The following is a 17,837-nucleotide window of genomic DNA, read 5'->3' on the forward strand; positions in this document are numbered from 1 at the left end:
TATCTGGTGCATAACTAACTTTTCTTCTTCTTCTTCTTCTTCTTCTTCTTCTTCTTCTTCTTCTTCTTCTTCTTCTTCTTCTTCTTACATTTCAGCAAAATCTGCTTGGTAGTTTTGAAATGAAAGATTTTTTAATCAAAAAGACACATTTTTAGTCCTAATATGTATATTATTGATGGAACCAACATGTCATGAACAAATCTTAATCTACAAACCCCAAAGAACGTTCCTACCAAATTTCAGACCAATCTGCCCAATAGTTTTTGAGATCAAAAGTGACATTTCTTGACCCAAATCACATACCTGTGATGCGATCAAGTTGCTTTGAACAATTTCCCAACTAGACATCAAAAGTAATGTCCCCACCAAATACCAAGTCAGTCGGTCTGGTGTTTTTTGGGTTGTCGTCGTCAACACACATGTACACACACACACACACACACACACACACACACAGCTAGACAGACAGACAGACAGACAGACAGACAGACAGACAGACAGACAGACAGACAGACAGACACGCACCGCACCATGCCTAGAGCACTACCGAATCTTCTCCAAGGTTTTCATTAAGAGCGTCGCAGTTTCTTTGGCTAATTAAAGTCACGTTCATCCCCCCAGGGGACAATTGCCGTGGATGGCACTACTGAAGGAAGAAAGTAAGAAAGCAATGAAGGAAGGAAGGAAGGAAGGAAGGAAGGAAATTACTTATGAGAGAGCAGAGTGAGAGAAATCGGGGAAGACGAAATGAATCTATAGGAAATCCCCAACGTATTGAACACATGGTGTTAAGTGAATTGGCAACAGATCTAGAGTAGCTGAACAAGTGAAACTGAAAAAAAGGAGTTAAATAGTGAATAAACAGCCGTCCTCTACACCAGACTGAGCCATAGGCCCTAAACTTGTAAACACGCAAATCCATCCCATCCCCATGTAACAGTGATGGAGGCACTTTCTTTATATGTTGCGAGTAGGCGTGACGTTCCTATCTCTATAATGGTATATTAGTATATAACACCACTAATGTACCACAGCGTTATGTTAATTAGTAACTGTTACGGATTTGTAGGGCCCTAGTTTGCGTCATAAACCGCGTGCTTATGTTTCTGTGTGGGTTATGTATCTAGTTAGGGCGAAATTATAATTATAAACAAAACACACACACACACACAAACAAACAAACAAATACACGCACACAACAACAACAACAACAACAATAACAACAATATAACTTAAAACAGAAATATTGACTCCAAATTTGATGGTAGCTCAGTGAACCTACTTTTAATTATGACCATTTCAAGTTCTTGTTTAAAATCTATTTTCTGAGGTATATACCGTATTAAAATATGGATATGACTTGTTTCAGGTTGTTTTCCACATCAACAATGATATCAACCTTACAAACAATAACCTGCTAAATGTAAAATCTCAGTGTTGAAATCTGTATGGGTTACATAAAGATATGCTGTTCTCCAAAGCGCATGCGCGAATGTGTATTTACAAAGTGAGAACAAACCATACAAGTGTAAGTTGTGAACAGAAGATAATATTGTTAACATAAACGACAATGGTAATAATGGAATAAATCTAACTGAACAGAAATAATGACATAAATCCATTTTCTGGGGAACATACTGTGATAAAATATGGACGTCATATATTTCAGGTTGTACGCATTGCTATTTCCATTTCAGTAATTAAATCAAGTGCACCAAGAAATAACAAAAATTAATGTGGAGTCTCAGCTCTGACAGTATTGGAATCTGTATGGGGTTACTTAAAGAGATGCTGTCGTCAAAAGCGCAAGCGCGAATTAGTGGTCACAAATTGCGCCTGAACTGAAGTGAACTGAAGATGATCTTGTTAAACGTGCACGAGCTGCAACTGGGGCGTTTTCTTTTCATCTAATTACCAAAGATATATTCACTAAAAATGGCCATTTATTTATTAAAAAAGACACTGTATCTGTTAATTAGTGGTCAATGTTATCTGTAGGTAGTGTAGAGCAAAAGCTCGGGGTTGAATCTGTCACCATGTTCAAGCTGTTCTAGTTGTAACTGGAGTATCACTTTTCGATTAGACAACCACAATATATTCACTGAAATAATTAAACATTGTACATGCTAATCAGTACAGAAAAAGATTGAAATCGTGATCGCCGTTGGGGGCGCTGATTTTTGGGTGCGGACCAAGAAATCCTTTTGCTTAGATTTAATAACAATCTTCATTTGTCCAAATAAATTCGGAAATATCTTGAACGGTTAAACGCCACAAGAGCAGTGCCCTAGTGCTGAAGAAGCAGGAGTAAAACCGAAGTACAAAAAATTGAGCTTCACCTTTCCTACATACAGACCTGGCTAAATGTTAATCAAACCTAGCTAGCCGACACTTGGCGGGTACGAACACAGACTGCAGAGGTGAGGGGCGTACGAGCTAACCGCTTGGCCACCAACAACCCCTTTATCGTGTTTACAGCTAAAGAATATATATATGTGTGTGTACCCATAGGTGATGCAATACAGTGGTCACGGTGTACGACATCACTAGTAAGTTATTTCATCGAAGAAAATTTTTTTTTTTAAAGTTCCAGTTGCAGTTAGTGCAGCTATAACACAGACGACAATGATTAGAAAAAAAGATGAACAGAAATGTTAAGATGAGGTACATACTATGATAAAAATGTTGTGGACATCTCATATTTCAGGTAGCAGGCATCGCTACGTATACTTCCATTTCAATAATGGCATCAACCGTCCAAAAATGATACTGACTAAATGTAAAATATCAACTTCGACAGAATTCGAAATTGGTATTTATGTTACTTAATTAAAGGGGAGCTTCTTCAAAAGCGCATGCGCGACTTTAAATTTTATCACTCATAGCCGAATGTAAGTTTGCACTGAATGAATGAACAGATACGTAAAACCCATCCTCGTGCAATTGAAAGGAAACAAAACAAAAGCTACAATGAATGTTTCTGTTAGGTATGTTAACCAGTATTATGTAATTTGAGCGGGTGCCCATGTAACAGACGGTACATGGCGAATGAGGAAATGTTACATATTGCTTAATCTGATATGGCAATATCTGTCATGCGATCAGCTGGTGACATGTGATAGTATCCCTGTTTGTTTCTTTTCAATGGTGGCCATGTAATGCATGGAATAATGTTTACACGGAAACCTATGACAATGCCCAAGTATTTGTACATGCGCAGATGATGACCGCAGCCCTTTACTGTCCAAGTTCTTCTTCGGGAATTTGCATAGCATAACTAACAGAAGCTATGTTAAAACCTTTGAAGTCTTGACTGACGACTTTGAGGATATGTTTTCCCGGTGGAACGTCAAAGGCTACCTCATGCACTACAGTCACTAAATATCTATTAATACAATCTATCTCATTAACATATTCATCATCGAGAAATATTTTCGCAAATCCACACGTATTTCTCTCACATGTAATAGTAGTTATGGCTATTGTGGCTTTGTAGTCTCGATACGGTTTGATCTCGACATCAAATTCGATGAACGCGTCTGGTTGTAGTGTACGCCAGACCTTCTTTTCGTCTGTTCGATCTTCTCGGTTCTTCAGAGTATAGGTCTTGTATCCGTATTTGTCTACTGGGAGCAGTAAACCCTCAGCGGGACGGTATTCGGACTTCATTTGTGACCAACACTGGGGATGACTAATGGCTGTTGTGTTAAATAAAACGGGCGGGAGATATTTTTGATGAAGATCCTCATCCACCCAGTTTTTGAGATCTGGAACTCCTGCCTCAACGTACTCAACAATGGACTTGGATTTGTCAGCTAATTGATTTTGTAAAATTCCAATTGTTTTCTCCAATACCCGTTTCACAAATTCAGCAAGGAAAACTCCAACCATATCATGAGATTTTGGCCCTGGGTGGTTTTCGTCAGCCTCACTCAACAAATCGTCTGCTTTATAGTCTTTCACAAGTTGACATACTGCATCGGGCATACTTATAGAGGGAACATCGTAATATTCACTCAGAGGGGTACTGCCGTATCTCTCACTATTGGCGCATGAATAGCGATGGATCTGTCGTCCGTGTAGGAAGTTGGAGTAGATGAGCTGGGGTTTATTTGGTAAATCTGCAAGGATCATTCTAGTTAGTCTTTCTTGCCCTAAATAACCATCGGCATAACCAAAGTCATTGTGCGCAAACTCCCAAAGAAGTAAATCCTTTCCTTGAACATCACAATGAGTCTGAAAACAGTATGCATAATAATAACTATTGGTTGCACCGATTGCTCCATTCTCAACCGTGACTTCACTACCTAACATCTTCTGCAAATACTTTCCCAGAGTAGTTGCGTATATACCCGGTGTTCCGCCAACACCAGCTCCAACTGATATAGAGCCGCCAACGACACTAATACCAAAGGTTCTTTGCGTCAAAAGTACTTCTTTAAACTTCTGTATAAGTCTGTCTACAGAGGTGGTATGCTTAAGTGCTAGTTTCATCATTTGATTGTCAATGCCCAACTGTAATTTTCTCTTTTCCAGCAGCTCATCAACTTCTTTTAACCTGCCCTGAACGTCAGCAAGTCTTTGCTGTAGTTCTTCTTCTGCATCACCGCGGGATACTTCAAACACGTTGGCATACTCACTAACTATCGGCGTGTCATCTAAACTTCCTCCGGCGGCTGCTGTTGCTGCTGCTGCTGTTTGCTCCACGTCAACATCGCGAGCATTACTGTCACGGTGTCGTATCATAAATGCACTGTTGTATACAGTGTAAATAAGTAGCATGCTAACAGCACCCAAGATGAAAGGCATGGCTTTATTTTTATTCGACATACTGCAACGGTAATGAGTCTTTATGGACGATTTCAGGTCATCAATGAATGTAATGGGTCCTTCCTCGGTAGTCATGTGGAGAAAACGACTAGCTGAGTACCTGGTTTGACGGTCCCTGTCAAGAGAGAAAAGGACACGGATATAACATATTAAAGTTACTGTCGTAGAAACGACATGAAAATAAACCAAATCTAGTTTCACTAAAATCAGACAGACAGACAGACAGACAGACAGACAGACAGACAGACAGACAGACAGACAGACAGAACGACAGAGAGATACACTCACAGAGGCAGAGAGAGGCAGAGACAGACAAAGACAAAGGCAGAGTCAGGACAGACAAACTAAGAAAGGCAAAGAGAGGGGAGAAGGGAGAGAATAAGTTGAGGGAAAGAGAAAAGAGAAACAATGCGAACAAGAGAGAGGAGACGGATGGAAGGAAGGGAGAACGAAGAAGGAGCAACGTCTGCAACCACTCTTCGTATTCCTCATTTAAAAAAATTAGTTTTGCAAATCTTAGAAGTTATAATAATATGATAAATTATAACAAACCTTGATAAAATGCCAATTATATGTTTTTCCTTAAAATCTCAGGACAACTCGAGTCACTGGTGATAACTGAATCGTGTAGTTGCTTTTACGACACGCTGGCACACATCTTTGGTAATTTATTCTCTTAATCTTAATTGATATTCAAAAATCAGTCATCAATGTATTGTGACATAATTTGACAGCTTGTTGAAAAGCTGTGACAAAATGATCTGGCTTGATGTTGAAATGTCGGAAACAATACTCTTACTAAGGCCCAAAAAAAAAGAATTGTTTCTGGTCACGTCAGTTTGTCTAATGTGGTGCGACGACGCAAATTGTTGTGGTGGTGGTGGTGGTGGTGGTGGTGGTGGTGGTGGTGTTTGTGTGTGTGTGTGTGTGTGTGTGTGTGTGTGTGTGTGTGTGTGGCTTAACAACACGATGCCATGTACGAGGATAGAGTATTATGACGCATACAAATATGCGATTAACTAAATATTTACTGTATACATAAACACTTAAAGGAACAATAAAAGCCGACATGTCTTTGAAATCATGTGGTCACTATGCAGTGTAAAAGTAAACCTCTCGTGAGTTTGTCAGCCTCGTTCCTAATATATATACATGTACTTAATATGAATTATCGTCAGCCTCGTTCCTAATGTATATACTTAATATGAATTACAGTCAGCCTCGTTCCTAATATATATACTTAATATGACTTATTAGCTAAACCTGAAAGTAAGCCTCATCTATATACTAACATAGTTTTCTGATATTCACACAGTTTTGATATGACGCGCGTACGCGAGATCACAAGGATCTCTTAGCTGTCATAAATTAATACTAACAAATGTTTGCATTTCGTGAACAGTATTCTTCTGAGATGACAACATTACATGTACATGTAAGTCATTAAAAGATCAACATTGTCGAACAATAACTAATCACTGGCAGATCGTAGAACAATGGCGCTATCACTTTCTTTTGTAGCTATTTAATTATTTGTCAGCAGTATTATTTGCATTAAATTAAGGCTTTGATTTTATCATCCAATCATTGAGTATTGTATAATTTATGTTTATTAGACTTGAAAATTTGAATAAAGTATGGATTCACTTGAAGGAAGCGAGCAGGCTGAAGGCAGGCAAGGAGCGTCCATCTACTCCCTGGCTACTTCTAAAATGATCCCTTTAATTAACCATGATTTTGTGTGATGTCTGCTAGCTAATAGGGAACTTGCAAACCCGCCATGTTGAATGTTGCATCATGGGAAATGTGATAATAAATACTAATGAATTGGTATTGTAAACAATACTGTTACATTGTTTGCAACCACGAATGATCAAGTCATAGTTACCCTGACCATTGTGGAGGGGTTTTTTTATTGGTAGCTCCAGATTAGGTATTACGATAACCACAGATAATCCCATAGTCCTTTGCGTCTGAGCATGCCCAGTCTGGATTGCAAGTTCCCTATTCCGTAAAGTCCAAGTGATCCCGTGTAAAAGTGGAGATACGGAGATATGAGAGTGATACTGGTATAGCTACCTGATCTACCAGCTAGATGCGGAGATCAAAAAGTAATATTATTGAGTTACACACGAGTTTTTGTTTTGACTATAATTTTAGCGCATCGCAACTGTGTATAAATACAAACAGTTTCAAGCCGGTTGGTTTAAAATTTAAAAAAATTAGTTACCTGTTATTTTGGCTTGTCACCACTATTACTCCCCGTATCTAACTTTGACTAAAGTATTAGTTTGCTTCATTAAATAAGCTTGTGTCAAAAGAGATACACATATTTGCATTTGATTTATTCATTCAATCCCGCTATATTTCAAACACTTCCAGTTCCTCACTGGTTTCTGTGCGGTTGTAACAAACAGAGGCAGAGAACAGTAACATGAAGCAGGCGGTATTGCCATTCGCCATGATGACCGTGTAGGCTCAGTAGATGATGATTAACCATGATTCAAACATAAAATTACATTTGTCACAGATGGGGCTACTACATGTATGTGTTTTTGATAATCAGACCTCTGCAACCTTGGCCGACTATCAAGTGCAAATTTAACTGCTTCCAACTTAAATTGGAACAGTTTTACAATCTAGTCTGGTACACCATTTCTGTTTTACTTTTTGCACGTGTAGGCTAGAGGTGGGTAGGTAAAATTTTGGATTCAGTCGTGATCAAAGTGTATTTTTAAAATTTTATAATGAAAGAATGAATTTGAGTGTACGGATAATTTATATACATTTGAATTAAAAAAACGCTGTTTTGACGACTGTATTTACAATTACGTCTGCCACATGTCACAATTTCTGTCAAGTTACAGCTGTCTTTTACAGTCACTGTGTATCACAGGTTACTGTTCACTCTCTCCGTTTGATAAAATCATGTAGAAACCAATTTTATAAGAAACTGCACATTCTACAATTTCTTGCTATATTTAGTCTGAATCAAATACAACTAAAATCATTTAACTCTGAAACAAAACGTTGCTTGGCTCGACAAAAATCTCATTAACATAGCTACATTTTATCGTCTGGCTATTCAAAAATCTTACCAACAGCGTTTCGTCAATCCGACCTGGCGTGACAAACATCATTACCAATATTGTTTACACTTTCTTTGCATGAGCTACCATTATCTTAGGAGATCATCGCCAAGTTTGTATATCCCTGATAAATAAGTTTGACGCATTCGTTGATATTTCTGAGACAGTCAATTAACTAAAATTGTACACCGGCGTGGCAATTGTAATTCAGTTCTTGTCGTGCCAGACGATAACATGTGGAAATCTAATTAGATTGTTGTCTAGCCAGACGGGAAGATTTACAACATCAAAAAGATATTTTGTCTAGCAAGACAAAAGGCTGTAGCAATGTTAGTGAGATTGTGTGGAGCCCGGCGACGTTTTGTTTTAAGGTTTATGATTTTCGTTGTAAACCTTTTAAAATATAAAACAACTAGACACAGACACATGGCCACCACTGGTTTGATGTCTGCATGGTGGGTGGAACATTGGTTCATTTCATTTAGACAAAATGGGAGCAACAAACTGTATTCATTCAATCTTGCATAAAGCAGAGAGAGTCAACAGCAACCTGCAATGTTCTGTAACAGTCTGGGAACGATTTAACCACTTGCTAATTTATAAGTTAAAAGATCACTTAGTGGAAATGTTAGCTATCGGATGATACAAAATGTCAACATTTGTCGTATATTTCCCCCCGGGTGCTATTTTGATATTTTCTACAATATAACAGTTTGTATTTACCTTGGCAGCATATGGACATGTGGGGCTGGTGTTTTGGAGTTGAACATACGTTTTCTCAAAATGATCCCCAAGCTCAGGTCCGATGACCAAAGCCAAAGTGACACCCCAGTAAAGACCACATTTTCCAAAGTGATACCCCCTTCCCCCACACACATATACACACACTTAACATATCATTTTATAGGTCTTACTATAGTGATGTTACTATAAGTATAACACCATAAGAATGCCTTCTGTAAAGCCTTCATCGATTGGTTCCTTTACCCATTGTCAGATTGTGAAATTCTTAGTTACCATATAATTAATTTCTAAATGTTATCAATTATGCAAATGACCCACTGAAATTACATCAACCGGCTATAATTATGCAAACAATGCCCCATTCAAATTAAAAACTACATCAGCCGGTTAAAATTACACAAATGCCCCATTGAAATTAAAAAACTACACCAGCCAGCTATAGGGGGCATATGCACTTTGTCATCAACAGTGTATGTCCAGAAGTTATGTGAAATTACGTTCATGTCATAAAGCTCAGACACACAATACTTGTCAAAAAGGCTTAGCATTTGAAAATTTTCTGCAACAATTTACTATTTAAAAAATAACACATCAAACAATACGTCAGCATGAGGCGACTTCTTCAATGTTACAACGTCATGATGTGTTTAAGACTACATAAACGTCTGGTCTGTAGACCCACGTGATCTGATACTGTGTAAGTTGTTGCAGAAACGAAACTCATCAGATGCTAAGCCTTTTTGACAAGAAGTGAGGAATTGTATAAGCCTACATTCTTCAGATACTGTCTATTGTATTGCCGAAAATCAATAATTATGCAAATGATTCATTAAATTAAATGCTACATTTTAGAGGACACGTGTATTTTGTTTTCACCAATGAATATACTAATTATTTGAAATTTGAAGAATGCATTAATGTCTAAAATCGCCAAATTGTTAACTATGCTAATGGATTATTAAATATTTGAAAAGAAACTGCAATTGACAAGATAGGTAGGATATGTTCATTTTGTTATCATGAATGTACTCGCAAGTTATACTCGCTCATTTCAAATGCATAATTGACAAAATCATTAATTATGCAAATTATTCATTATATTTGAAATCTGCACCAACGAGCTTTTGTAGGATAATTGTGCTTTGATATCATCAATATATGTACTAGATTATCTGAAATTTGAATCTTCCGTTCAAAAGATAGTGCATATACAGAAAGTCAAGAATTATGCAAATTACTCATTATGGTTAAAAGATACATCATAAAGCTTTATACAATACATGAGCTCGACAACCCAGGATATAGTTGATTTTTCACCCTACAGACAGAGATACACATGTTCAGCTAAAGACGCCATGTACACTTATCAAGGGCACACCTAGCTCCTACCAAATACGCACACGGCAGCCATGAAATCACATACTCTTAAACTCGGAGCAAGTTTAGGGGACGGATATATTTGGAGGCCTCCCATAGAGGTGTGCTATTGGCTCAGGAGAGTTTTACAGTGTGATCACGTTTCCATGGACATCAAACCGAGCTACCTCAACCCCCCCCCCCCCCCACCCATGGGAGTTCTTTTGTAGCTGTATACATTATAAATAGAATAAAATCGACTTTTGGACGTCCGAACCCAGCACCCTCAACGGCGATCATGATTTCAACCTGGGTTTGTACTGCTCATGTATCATATCTACCACTAATTAACGTGTGCATTGTCAAATTACTATTAAACAATTTTCAGTGAATACAAGGTGGTCGTCTGATCAAAAATGTTACTACATTGACGAACTAGAGTAGTTTTCATGTGGTGACAGATTCAAAACCTACCTTTCGTTCCAGATTTCATCTTTTACTTATGAACAGAAATGCCCCGGTTGCAGCTAGTCTACTTGTGATAGTGATGCGATGAACCGTGTGCAAAAAAAAACTACAAACAAAATACACTACCTTCACATTAAGACATCAGTAAGTTACGACCACTAAACTTTAATCATGGAAATGTATTGGAATTTTATCGATTGATTGTTTATTCATATATGCATGTATGCAAGTGTTTAGATGGCCAACATCTAATGACGCGCAATTATCAAAGTGAGCGAAAATGATTTATGACATGTGAACGTCAAAGCTTATCTGAAAAGTAAACTTTCCCGCCAAAACAGTATGTAAAATGTAAATATAAGATACTTTAAAAAGACACCCAGATGTTACATTGGAATAAGCAGGACTGTTTACTTTGACAGCACATGGTTGGGTTATTGACTTCCGCCAAACTCGATATTTAACCAATGAATCATTTCAAATATATCCACTTCATGATCTCCTCGATCGAATATAGATGTTTTGTAAGTGGAAATTAGTGTTAATAGTTTCTTGTGTCTCCTTGACACGTTTTTATTGCTCAAACTCTACTTGTAGCCAGGACTTTTGTCGTGTGCAAGTCTGAGTTTTACATTTTTGGTGCCATTTTCTATGAGTAAAATATGTATGGTTGTGGATAACACTTGTAGCCATTCTGTAGATTCTGCTTTTTACTTCGCACGCGTGATGTTTCCTCCTAAAATGTGATTTATTTTACCCAGCTCAAATCAAAATATATTGACCAGTATTTCTACAGTACTCTACCTTTTGTTCACAGTTATGATCATCTGGTTAAAATGATGGATTATAGATATTTTACACACTGAATCTATCACACATTAACACTCACGCAGGACTAATAAAGTCTGATTTAGTGGAACTGTAACCAGATGTTGAAAATGTAAGCCTGCGTTCTTTGTATTATAGGCCGATATCCTTTGGCTATAACAAGATGTCGGCTAATCGTTCATTGCTATTTTACCTTCGTTATTTTGCCTGAATTGACCTCTAGAGGAGGCGATCAGGATAAAAAGGTAAACATGTACTACGAAGGTCAATTCAAGAAAAATAACGAAGGTAAAATAGCAATGAACGATTAGCCGACATCTACATCGGATTTTAATCAGATTGATGGTGATGGTGATTGTGAAATGATGATGATGGTGGTGGTGGTGGTGGTGGTGGTGGTGGTGATGGTGGTGGTGGTGGTGGTGGTGATATCGATGGTGATAGTGATGATGATGCTGTGGCGGTGGTGGTCGTGGTGGTGGTCGTGGTGATGGTGATCATGAGCTGTGGTGGTGGTGGTGGGGTGGTGGTCATGATGCTGTGGTAGTGGAGGTGGGGTGGTGGTCATGAGCTGTGGTGGTGGTGGTGGGGTGGTGGTCATGATGCTGTGGTAGTGGAGGTGGGGTGGTGATCATGAGCTGTGGTGGTGGTGGTGGGGTGGTGGTCATGATGCTGTGGTAGTGGAGGTGGTGGTGGTGGTGGTGGTGGTTGCGGCGGTGTCATTGACGACAAGGGTTGTGGTTGTGGTGGGACCGGTGGTAGTGAGGGCGGTTACTGGTGGTGGTGGTGGTGGTGGTGGTGATCATGATGCTGTGGTGGTGGTGGTGGTGGTGGTGGTGGTGGTGGTGGTGGCTAGAATCATGCTTCCCGGGGACACACTTCCCTTAAAAATCAAAGTTCTTAAATCTCTTCTGAACTTACTACCAAAGCAAAGTGACTATAGCGTTTCAGAACTTACTACCAAAGCAGTGACTATAGGGCTTCAATTAGGCGACAAGGAGTTTTTTTATGTCTCACACAGTTTTTTTTGTTACAAATTACATAAAATAAATACAGTCATTGATAGCGCGCAAGCATATAAAACGATACATTTTATCTCATTGTGAACACAAATCAACATCACTGTCAGATGAAACAAGGAATAGTCAAAGACAGAACAGTTTATTTGTGTTCACAGTGAGATAAAATGTGTCATTTCATGTGAGAGCACGCTATCAGTGCCTGTATTTTGTTTGAGGTTAAAAACACCATGCCACCAAATTGCAACTCTGTAGTCTTTCTGGTTTTGTAGTAGCATATGAAAACTTGATTATCTTTGAAATGATAAAAGGGGGGAATTGTATTACAACTGTTAGTCATTTATCTCCCTATGCTAAGTATTCTCTGGTCATAACCACGTTCTATTCTACGTTGTTAATTTTGATATCATTTAATAGGGAACGTGCAATCCAGACTGAGCATGCTCAGATGCAAAGGACTGTGGGATTATCTGTGGTTATCGTAATACCCAATCTGGAGCTACCAATAAAATAAACCTCCCGCAAAGGTCAGGGTGACTATAAATTGATTATCTGTGGTTACAAACAATGTAACAATATTGTTTACAATACTAATGTATTAGCATTTATTATCCCATTTCCCATGATGCAACATTCAACATGGCGGGTTTGCAAGTTCCCTATTTTAAAACCCTGATTCCCCAATTTTTTTATTTATTTTATATGAGAATGACCTTTAAAAACTATCAATGTGGTGGGACCTTTTCTGCAAAAACTTCCCCGTCTCTTCCCTGGGATTCTAACCCAGGATCTCCTGACTATTAATCATGAGCTTTAACAATATAACAACTACACGCACTGGGAGGCAATGTTAAAAAAAAAATGTGTTTTTATTGAAACATTGGAACAGGGAGTGGGTCATGTTTTAGAGAAAGGAAATCGAAGGAGGGTCACTTTTTAGCACAATGGACTATGGAAAGGGTCATATTTTATGCCACAGACTGAGGTTGATTTCCCCGGGGCTTCCCCCTTTATAATAATAATAATAATAATAATAAATTTATTGCCAGAAAGGTTTACAAAATACTCTAATCTTATCTACAAATGTACACATATAATGATATATCAAAATTAACAAGTCATATGTGCCGTAAAATAGAACAATGTAGAGGATTACAAACACCTTTCTGGCTAGGGCCACAAAAATAGTTCTTAGGAACTAGTCGAGCTCGTAATTGTAATTACTGATGGACTTTCCAGATCATCATTCTTTGAAAAGAACGTCAACCTTCTTAACAATTGTATATTTGACCATATAAAATGTAAATGAATGGTACCTGGCTTTTACTTTCCCGGTTTAATCCCTTCAGTCAAATAAATCATCCATTCCTGTTTGTTTGTTTGTTTATCATTTAAAATTTTTAAATTTTATTTCAAATTGCTTGTTTGATTCACTACCTAACACTGCTACAGAGTGTCGTCTGAAAATGAATATTTCAATAAAGATCACATTTTTGAAATGTCAGGGACGGGGAATATTACAAATATCTACTCACCTTGTTCTGTATAGACCCAGTTTTCCGAACCTTGATGCGATATTAAAGCAGTGCCACTTATAACGTCTAATCGGGTTGCAATACTTTACTAATGACGGCCGACACACATCGTTGTAGCACACATCTGGCATATTCATGCAAATACGCAATCAACAGTCAAAAGCAAGAAGCTTCATCGATGTAACATCTGTGTAACGTCATCAAAGCGATAAATCTGTTTTAGTGCCTGATGAGTTGGTAAATGTGGATGCAAAAGATAGATATATATAGGTCGGTAGCTAGGTAGCTAGGTAGGTGTGAAGATTAGTAGATTTTGTGTTCTTCCTCTTGGGCTTTAGTTTTCAACATTTTACTAGTTAAACTTATCTAGTGTTCTTTTATGTGATACATAATATAGAGGAACTGGTGCCAAACATTTAATTGTCGACAGTCAATCGATCATGCTTATTTTCCCCGTCAGGCAAAAATTAAAAAAACTTTCCGATAACATGACTTCAGAAAATGGCGTAGGAATTTTATTTTGTTTTACATTTTATTTTTTTAAAGACAATATACTCTTTGGTCACAATACTTCCGTAACAGTTGATGTGTTGTAAAAAGAAGTAAATGAAGATAATTGCGTTATTCAGCAGTAGACAAACACAACATGCAGACTGTTATATTCTAGGCTGAAATGACATCGTTTCTCTGTGGAATGTCATTTAACAGAAAGTAACCAAAAATTCTTGGTCAGAAAATCTACAGAGAAATTGAAATAAACTGTACAAATTTGACCTTTTTGCATGTACGTGTAAAAAAAATGTTTAGGGTCGGCGGCTTAAATTCGGGTCGGTTGGGCTATCGAAAACACACTATTTTTTTTTCATTTGGCCTTACCTGTTTTGTTTGATTTCGACTTTGAAACCATCGTTCATTTATTCAGAATATTAGTCTAAAAGACTTTGACTGATTTTAAATACTCGTGTCACCTGGCGCATTACGTAACAACTCTGGTAATCACACAGATTTTGACGCAGACAAAAAGGATTTACAAAATGACACGTTTTCATTATAGAACAAAATCAAAGACGTTATTTTTTGGAAAAATTCTGAAAATCGTATACATAATTTTTCTCAGAGTAATGTTACGTCACTCCTCAAGTAAAATGACTCGTACAGAATTTTACACTTTTTATTACTCGGGTGAAAATATTTACTTAAAAAAACTCGATTGAAATATTGTAGAATAATACTAGCGTCGACGAATGTCTAAACATACATATGGCTTAAAATCATCTTGTGACTGTTGTTAGTATACAGTTGTTGGCGTGATAGTGATTTTCTCGACACACTATTTATAAATATATTATGCCATTATGTGTTATGCCCGAGTGCCAGGTTTGAATTCTTGATCAATTACTTATTCCGTATGAATTAATTATTCTAGTTAGGCCTCAGGCCCCCCCCCCCCACCCAAAGATAATTTGCCAAAATTAACATTTGTTTCAGAAAATTAGTATGTACTAGTACGTGACTTATCATGAATACAAAGCCAGTATGTTGTGAGAAAAATATACAGCTAAAAGTTTATTTTGTAGGATGAGAATTAAAATGGTTCAACTCCCCCCCCCCGCCGCCACCACCACCACCACCACCACCACCACCACCACCACCACCACCACCACCCTCAAACAATGAACTATTCTAAATCTCGCCTCTAAGTATACTTCAATAGGTTCCTTACTACGCTTGTCAAAAACCTTAAGTTACCCCTCAAAAACTCATGACAACGTGCACGGGCAAATTGTATGGTGACGTCAACAGTCTTGAGTAAATTGGCATTGCTAATGACAACAAGTGTGTACGTTCACATTGCTGACGTCAACAAAATGCGTGTTTTGATTGTTTTGATTGATGTTTCATCATCATCATCATCATCATCATCATCATCATCATCATCATCATCATCATCATCACAATCATCTCATCATCATCATCATCATCATCATCATCATCATCATCATCACCATCATCACCACGATCATCATCATCATCATCATCATCATCATCATCATCATCATCATCATCATCATCATCATCACCACCACCACCACCACCACCACCACCATTCATTCGTTCGTTCATTCATCCATCCATCCATCCATTCATTCATTTAAATCACCAAGGTTACAGCAACAGCCGCCACTCGAACTATCTATATCCGTATGAATAGATATTTATGTTAAAATATATTGACATATGTCACAAAGCTACTTAGTACATATTTGCATCAATACACCATTATATCATCCTAGTGCACAGGGAGCTCGTCTTCAATCTGTGAAAAATTTGCAATAATTAATTTTAGATGTATAAATGTTTTGAATTTATTAAACTAAATTAAAATAAAATTATCAAATTCTTTGTCTGAGCTTTGTGCAGTACGATAATAGCTGTGTGTTTCTATTTAGGCCTAACAAAAAAATTGCGTGGTTCCGATTACGCTCAATTTTAGAATAGTTGGGGTAGGTAGATTTTTTATTTTATTTTTTTATATTTGTTTTCAAATGTGAGTGTCTAGCTCAGGTAGTTATATTTTATGGACTCTGTGTTATTGGTTTCTTTTCATCAGATGCCACAGCCATTACAATTTTGTATTGTCTTTTTGAGTTGACGTCAGTTTCCGCATCCACTATTTCTCGTGAGACTTCACAATTTTTTGCAATTTTATTGTTTTTTCTCGAATATGTAAAAATCGTTAAGGGTGGGGGGGGGGGGGTCAGGTAACCGGAACCAAAACCATTTTTAGGCCTTATGTGCTGGGCATTGTGCAAGACCCGGATGTTGTCATGAGCTATTATAGTCGGTCGTGAAATCAGCGGAAAATTCGTAGACATTTGAGCGTATCTTTTCAAGTTGCGTCGTTGGTGTTATGTATTTATATAATACGCGAAAGTTTATATGCGGTTTTACTTTATTGTAATGTATACGTAAATATCTAGCTATGAGCAAATCTAGATACTTTCGGCTGGAATGGAATGGGAAAAAGAATTTCCCTCAAATTACTGGCATGTCGAACAAGAGCTATTTCTGTTACTGAGCACTATTTCACTTACAGTGACTATTCAATGCGAAATAATATGTTACACCGATTATCTTGTTTACTTTAAGTCACCATGGAAATAAGATAGACGTTACACTCACGTTGAGTGTATTTTGACATCTGTGATTGGTCGGCGGGCATATATTATTACTGTGATTGGTCGGAGAGCATATGCCATTATTTCAATGTTACTGTGATTGGTCGGAGGGGTATATATCATTTTATTTCAATGTTACTGTGATTGGTCGGAGGGGCATATATCATTATTTCAATGTTACTGTGATTGGTCGGAGAACATATGACATTAGGTCAATGTTACTGTGATTGGTCGGAGGGCAGGTGACATTATTTCAATGTTACTGTGATTGGTTGGCGGGCATATGACATTTCAATGTTACTGTGATTGGTCGGAGGGCAGATGACATTATTTCAATGTTACTGCAATTGGTCGGAGGGTATATATCATTATTTACTTTGACTGGTCAGAGGCATATGATATTTCAATGTTGCTATTTGATTGGTCGTAGTGCATCTGCGATCGGGGTTCGAACCCATTCAGGGTTTGATTAAATTTACCACGCTGTAAGTAAGAAGTGTCGTTCAGTTTGACTCTATCGTACAACACAGGTTTTCCCCGGGTACTCCGGTTTCCTCCTGCACTAACACTGAACCAAAGGAGCCTATAAATGGGACTAGCTACCATTGGTTATCCAATAAATAAATAAATAAATAAATAAATAAATAAATAAATAAATAAATAAATAAATAAATAAAGACATTATTACAAAATGTTACGTAAGTTACAACATTTTGGTACTTTCTGGTTGACATTTTATCATGATTTTTGAAAATCGCACATAATCATGGAAAAAACATTCAATTGATT

General features: G+C 37.5%; 1 protein-coding gene across 1 annotated transcript in view; it reads left to right on the plus strand.

Moving 5' to 3' along the window:
- Positions 1-5,098, plus strand: part of LOC144441928 (uncharacterized) — a 129,238-nt gene extending 124,140 nt beyond the window's left edge. The window contains exon 11 of the transcript XR_013481589.1: positions 5,069-5,098. The gene's annotated coding sequence lies outside the window, so the exon portion shown is untranslated. The remainder of the gene's footprint in view (positions 1-5,068) is intronic.
- Positions 5,099-17,837: the final 12,739 nt, after the last annotated feature.

Source organism: Glandiceps talaboti, chromosome 11, assembly GCF_964340395.1.
Source record: "Glandiceps talaboti chromosome 11, keGlaTala1.1, whole genome shotgun sequence".
NCBI lineage: Eukaryota > Metazoa > Hemichordata > Enteropneusta > Spengelidae > Glandiceps > Glandiceps talaboti.